This window comes from Myotis daubentonii, chromosome 3 (assembly GCF_963259705.1).
Source record: "Myotis daubentonii chromosome 3, mMyoDau2.1, whole genome shotgun sequence".
Classification (NCBI taxonomy): domain Eukaryota; kingdom Metazoa; phylum Chordata; class Mammalia; order Chiroptera; family Vespertilionidae; genus Myotis; species Myotis daubentonii.
Window position 1 is genome coordinate 118,137,972 of NC_081842.1, and position 7,609 is coordinate 118,145,580.

A 7,609-nucleotide genomic window follows, 5' to 3' on the forward strand; every position below is an offset into this window, starting at 1 on the left:
TAAAAAGAAGTATGGAGTAGTGAAAAAAATATTAAAAAAGAAAAAGCTCACATAGGTCATTACCACCAAATTAGTATTATAAGAAATGTTAAATAGACTTCATTGAGAAAAAATACATATAAATAATAAAATGGCTATACCTAATGGTTAAACACTTTTAATGTAAATGGAAGAGATGCTCCAATAAAAAGATACTATGAAGTAGAATTGATAAACAAGACCAAGATATGCTATCCACAAGAAACTGACCCAGAATGATAGACACTCACAAAATAAAAGTAAAGGAATTAGAAAAAGATATTTAATGCACATGGAAAAAGAAGTCCTGGTTTGGAAATATTTACATCAGACAAAATACAAAGGGTGGGATAAAGGGGAGACATCTGTGAGTGTCAATAATAAAAATGAACTTAAAAAATGGCAGGATGGAACCAACGCCTGGCTCAGAGTAGCAGCAGCACTGCGGCTGCCAAGGGTTTCTCTGGCCAGTGTCTCTCCCTCCAGTGTACAGCATGGGGAATATCTTTGCGAATCTCTTCAAGGGCCTTTTTGGCAAAAAAGAAATGCGCGTTCTCATGGTGGGCCTGGATGCTGCGGGGAAGACCACCATCCTGTACAGACTGAAGCTGGGTGAGGTCGTGACCACCATCCCCACCATAGGTTTCAACGTGGAGACTGTGGAGTATAAGAACATCAGCTTCACTGTGTGGGACGTGGGTGGCCAGGACGAGACCAGCCTCTGTGGCGCCACTACTTCCAGAACACACAAGGTCTCATCTCTGTGGTTGACAGCAATGACCGAGAGCGTGTGAATGAGGCTCGAGAGGAGCCTATGTGGATGCTGGCGGAGGATGAGCTCAGGGACGCTGTCCTGCTCGTGTTCGCAAACAACTAGGACCTCCCCAATGCCATGAACGCAGCTGAGATCACGGACAAGCTGGGCCTCCACTCTCTGCGCCACAGGAACTGGTACATTCAGGCTACCTGTGCGACCAGTGGGGACGGGCTCAATGAGGGACTGGACTGGCTGTCCAATTACCTCCGGAACCAGAAGTGAACCAAACTCCTCTCTTCCCCCTCATTCCGTCCTTCACCCTTGCTTTCCTCTCATGTGGCAGATGTGCCCGTGTGGTGTGAGTGCCAGAAGCTGTCTCCATGGTCGGTCCCAGTGTGCTTCATCATGCTGTACATGTGCAGACGCAGCCTGCAACCGGGTTTTTATTTAATGTAAATAGTTCTTGTTTCCAATGAGGCAGTTTCTGGTACTCCTATGCAATATTACTCAGCTTTTTTTTTTTATTGTAACAACAACAACAAAAAAGAATCAACCCACTGTTTAGTACTGAGAAGGGATTTGGGGCATCGAGGGCGGGGCCTCTAGGAGTTGCTATGAGATCACCTCAATGCTCCACATCTGGGCTTTAAACCTGTGTGGAGATCCATTTTGGTGTTTGGTTTTTAACCCAAACTCAGTACATTTTTTTATAAATACAAAGTAAGGAGACACTTTAACACAGAGAAGGAAGAAATGTGCCTAGTGTAGGTTCTGCAGTAATGGCTTGAGTCCAGTCTGCCTGTGGTCTGTCTCCCATCTGGAGCGTGCAGTGGGCAGAACCAGCCACAATACATTCTGCATGGTCACTCACGGTCCCTGATTGGCTTTGTCTTGCTGGGTCATCTGCATCCCATAGCATTTGTGCTTGTACCTGTGCTTACACCACTGCCTATGGGGGTGGGCTGGGGGCTGAGGTCACCACGCAGGCCCCTTGGAGAATACCCCAGCCTTCCCTTCGCTCAGTGTGGGTCAGCATAGGTGCTTTGGTGGGACCACTCTGGCCAGAACGAGAGAACCCCATGGTACCTACACACACTCACTTGCTCCAGGTTGTCTGGATCTCACCAGTAGGAATGCAGACAGGTGACCAGTCATCTTAGAGCCTAACTCCTCAGAGCCCCCGTCCACATGTGATTTCACTCCCTCAGCCTGCAAGGGTCAGATTGACATCAAAAACAACAACTTCTACTTTTTTCTTTTGTATTTTGATAAACACTGAAGAAACTAGAGCTGTTAAAATTTATCTTGGGGAAAACCACAGAACTGGTTTACCTGGTGTTGTGGAACCTCTTACTGCTTTCAATACATGATTAGTAATCAACTGTTTTGTATACTTGTTTTCAGTTTTCATTTCGACAAACAAGCACTGTAATTATAGCTATTAGAATAAAATCTCTTAACTATTAAAAAAAATGATAGGAGCCCTAACCGGTTTGGCTCAGTGGATAGAGCGTCGGCCTGCGGACTGGAGGGTCCCAGGTTCAATTCCAGTCAAGGGCATGTACCTTGGTTGCGGGCACATCTCCAGTAGGGGATGTGCAGGAGGCAGCTGATCGGTGGTTCTCTCTCATTGATGTTTCTAACTCTCTATCCCTCTCCCTCCCTCTCTATAAAAAATCAATAAAATACATTTAAAAATAAATAAATAAATAATTAAAAAATGATTGGATGTAATAGGAGACAAATAAGGACATTACATTATAATTAAAGAATCAATCCAATAAGAGCATATAATCCTTGTAAACATTTATGCACCCAACATAGAAGCACCTAAATATATACAGCATAAATTGATGGAAATAAAGGGGAGAGGTCAGCAGTAATATAGTCATAGTAGAAAACTTTAACATTCCATTGACATCAATAGATAGATCTTTCAGATAGATCTATCATTGACACACTAGACCAAAAGGATTTAATCAATGTCTTTAGAGTATTTTATTCCCAAACAGCTAAACATATACATATATTCTTTTCAAGTGCACATTAACCATATTCTTTAAATGTATCATGAGAGAGGGCTCAAAATAAGTAAAATCTGAATGAAAGAGGATAAGAAACAATTGACACCATAAAATATAAAGGATTATAGGAAAATCTTACAAAAATATATTACAACAAATTGGAAAATCTGAAAAAAAGGATAAATTTCTGTCACATACAATCTTCCAAGACTGAATCAAGAAGAAACTGAACATTGAACACACTAAAAACAACCTCGAATTCTAAGCAGTAATCAAAACACTCCCAGTAAACAAATGTCCTGGATTAGATGACTTTACGGGGAAATTTTACCAAAATTCAAAGAAGAGCTAACTTTTGGCCTTCTCCAAGTATTTCACAAAATTCAAGCAGAGGTAAGACACCCAAGCTCATTTTATGAGGCCATCATTATCTTGATTCCAAAACCAGATAAAGATATTACAAAGAAAGAGCTGGGAGGAGATGATAGCAGTTTCTTCAAAGGCAGACCTTTCTTTCACCTACTCCCAGGACCAGACTGCAAATAAACTAAATTTGTGAACATTCACCAGGAAATTCCAACTGAGGTCCAGCTGAGAAGGTGACTTATATCAAGGAAGGACCTAAACTACCTGGAGACTGGTAGGAAGGGTGAAGTCTTGAGAAGGGTTGGCCAAGCTTTCACGGGGATGGGCGGAGGCTGAGAGTGATGAGGAATCTCTCAACTGCATGGGGGTTGTCCCTGAGAGGGGCAAGTCCCAGACCCCAGGCTGGGATCCCCAGTCTGGAGCACCAGAGCTGATAACAGTGGTTTACATAACATACAGCCATGAAAGGTGACCAGAGCCAGTTAGAGATAAAGCACAGATGTGTGTGTGTGTGTGTGTGTGTGTGTGTGTGTGTGTGTGTGTGTTATTCTTTTATTTTTATTTTGTAAACAAAGCCCAGATCACAGGATTTTCATCTGCAACTACTCACCAGAGGCTTCAGTGGAGGGAGGGAAGTACAGACTAGAGGTGCCTGAGGAGAAGCTGGGGTAGGAAGCATTGGGGAAAGACATGGAAAAACGGCAGCTGGGAGACCTGAATTTGGTCATACACCTCTCTCAAATTGAAGTGACCATTTTTCACTATGGGTCTCTTGAAGCTTCAAAAAGGTTGCTGAGAGACAAATGAGGACAGTTTCTGAAAGTGGAAAGTGCCTAAGTACCTCCTAGAAGGCCCAGAATTGGCAGACAAAACAATCAGCCTCAATCGTCAAAAGAAAAGGATCCGAACGAAACTCCCAGGAGGCACTAAACTCTGCTGAGATGAAACACTTCACTTATTTTTGCATTATCTTCGTCATTCTTCTTTATTGATTTGTTATTATTTTAGTCTCTCTTTTTTTCATATCTCTAATTTATCTTTTCTTACTCTATTTTTTCCTTCTTTCTCTTCTTTTTTCCTTTCCTTATACTACATAAGTCCACCCAATGAAGACTGAGAGGCATAGCAGTTTGATCTAATCCATAGAAATAAATACAAAAAAGCAGCAAAAAATTGGGAGACAAATAAACAATCCCCAAATGAAAGAAAAGGGGAAAACTCCAGGAAAAGAACTGAATGAAATGGAAGATATTTATCAGCTATAAAGATCAAAGTAATGGATATAAGGATGCTCAAGGAACATACTGAGAAATTCAATGAACTTAGTGGGAACTACAAAAGCATAAAACAAGAAATAGAGAGATGGAATAAGCAGCTGAAACGAATAACATCCACGCCAAATTGGCAAAGGAGACTCAGCTGGAGCAGCAACCATGTGAGCAGTCTGCCCCCATCTGAGGAGCAGCAGTCACATGAGCAGCCTGCCCACAACTGAGGAGCAGCAGCCCTGAACAGCCTGCCCCAATCCGAGCAGCAGCAGCCACACACAGCCCACACGTGTCCAACAAGCAGCAGCCGGGTGAGAGGCCTGCCCCCATCCAAGGAGCAGAAGCCACATGTACAGCACACTCCTGTCCGGAGAGCAGCAGCCACACAAGCAGCCCATCCTGTGACTGAGGAGCAGCAGCTGTGCGAGCAGCTGGCCCTTGTCCGAGGAGCAGCAACTGTGTGAACAGCCCACCCCCGTATAAGGAGCAGCAGGCCTGCGAGCAACCTGCCCCTGTCTAAGGAGCAGCAGCCTCATGAGCAGCCTGCCCCGTCCAAGGAGCAGCAGTCATGTGAGCAGTCTGCTTCCATCCGAGGAGCAGCAGCCAAGCAAGCAGCCCGCCCCCATTGGAGGAGAAGCAGCTGCGTGCATCCCACCCCCATCTGAGGAGCAGCAGCTTCGTGATCAGGCCACCCCTGTCCAAAGAGCAGCAGGTGTGCAAGCAGCCTTCCCCCACCAGCTAGAGGAGCCACCACTGCTGCAAACAGCACCCACCAGAGGAACTGCTGCCAACTGAGGAGCAGCCACTGCCATGACTGCCCAAGGAGCAACCTCAGTCCAAGGAGCCACTGCCACCCAAGGAGCAGCTCCAGCACGACTTGACATCTAGATCCATCAGTGGGATAAAAAATGGGTAGACAAAGAAACCCCCAAAGGAAAGAAAAGGAGTGCCAGAAAAGCAGCTAAGTGAAACAGAGGTGTGCAATATGCCAGAAAAAGAATTCAGAATAAGGGTCATACAGTTCATAAACCAGATGGATGAAAAAATCAACAATTTATCTAAGAATCAAGAAAAAATGAAGAGTGATATAGCTGCAATAAAAAACACCATGGAAAGTTTCAACAGTAGACTAGGAGAAGCAGAGGACTGAATTAGCAAATTAGAAGACAGGGAAGCAAAACACACCCAAACTGAATGCAATTGGAGAAAAAAATTAAAAGACAGAAGGAGAGCCTAAGGGAGCTATAGGAAAACATTAAACAAAACAACATACAAATAATAGGGGTACCAGAAAAAAACGGGAAGAGGAACAGGGTTAGAAAACCTATTTGAAGAAATAATGTCAGAAAACTTCCCTGGTGTGGGGAAGAAAAAAGTCACACAAGCACAGAGAGTCCCAAACAAGATTAACCCTAAAAGACGCACATCAAAACACAACATAATTACGATGGCAAATGTTCAACACAAAGAGAGAATCTTAAAGGCTGCAAGAGAAAGATAGAAAGTTACGTACAAGGGCTCTCCCATTAGATTATCAAATAATTTCTCAACAGAGACACATCAGACTGGAAAAGAATGGACAGAAATTTACAAAGTGATGCAAAGCAAGGGACTGAATCCAAGAATACTCTATCCAGCAAGGCTATCATTCAAAATTGAAGGGGAAATAAAAAGCTTCCCAGACCAAAAAAAAAAAAAATGGCTAAGGGAGTTTATCACTACCAAGCCAGCAATGCAAGAAATGCTAAAGGGACTGTTGTAAAAAGAAGAAATAGAAAGGGAAGAAGAAAAACAGGCACAAAAATAAAAATGGCTACAAACAAGAACCTATCAATAATAACCTTAAATGTAAATGGACTAAATGCTCCAATCAAAAGACAGTGAGTGGCTGAATGGATAAAAAGATGACCCCATATATATGCTGTCTACAAGAGACCCACCTCAGAAAAAAAGATGCACACAGACTGAAAGTGAAGGGATGGAAAAATATCTTTTAGGCAAATGGAAAATAAAAAAAAAAAAAAGCTGAGGTAGCAATACTTATATCTGACAAAATAGACCTCAAAGTGAAAGCCATAACAAGAGATAAGGAAGGCCACTTCATAATACTAAATGGATCAATACAACAAGAGGATATAACCCTGATAAACATATATGCACCCAATGCAGGAGCACCCAAATACATTAAAAAAAACTTCTGGTAGATATCAAGGGCGAGATCGACAACAATAAAATCATAGTAGGGGACTTTAATAGACACTGACATCACTGGATAAATCCTCTAGACAAAAAATCAGCAAAGAAATAGCAATCCTAAATGACTCACTAGATCAGATGGACTTAATTGACATCTTCAAAACATTTCACTCCAAAGCCACAGAATATACGTTCTTCTCAAGTACACATGGGACATTTTCAAAAATAGACCACATATTGGGTCACAAGCAAAGTCTCCCCGAATTCAAGAAGATTGGAATCATATCAAGCATCTTCTCAGACCACAATGGCATAATATTAGAAATAAACTACAATAAAAACAATCCAAAAAATTCAAACACTTGGAAGCTGAATAGCATGCTATTAAACAATGATTGGGTTACCAAAGAGACAAAAGAAGAAGAAAAAAAACACACTGGAAACAAATGACAATGAAAACACAACAATCCAAAATTTATGGGACACAGTGAAAGCAGCACTGAGAGGGAAGTTTATAGCTCTACAGGTCTACCTCAAAAAACAATAAAACGTGGTAATATGTTATCTAACTCTACAACTTAAAGAATTAAAAAGAGAGCAACAAGAAAAGCAGAAGGAATGAAATAACAAAGATCAGAGTGGAACTAAATAACATTGAGACAAAAAAAATACAAAAGATAAGCCAAAACCAGTTTGGCTCAGTGGATAGAGCGTCGGCCTGTGGACTGAAAGGTCCCAGGTTCGATTCCGGTCAACAGCATGTGCCTGGGTTGCGGGCACATCCCAGTAGGGGATGTGCAGGAGGCAGCTGATCGATGTTTCTCATCGATGTTTCTGACTCTCTATCTCTCTCCCTTCCTCTCTGTAAAAAATCAATAAAATATATTTTTAAAAAAATACAAAAGATCAATGAAACCAAGAGCTGGTTCTTTGAAAGGATAAACAAGATTGATGAACCTCTAACCAGGTTCACCAAGAAG

At 42.1% G+C, this 7,609-nt stretch overlaps 1 pseudogene; it reads left to right on the top strand.

Moving 5' to 3' along the window:
• The first annotated feature begins 303 nt into the window (after nucleotides 1-303).
• LOC132230612 (ADP-ribosylation factor 1-like) lies at nucleotides 304-2,248 on the top strand (annotated as a pseudogene).
• The last annotated feature ends 5,361 nt before the right edge of the window (nucleotides 2,249-7,609 follow it).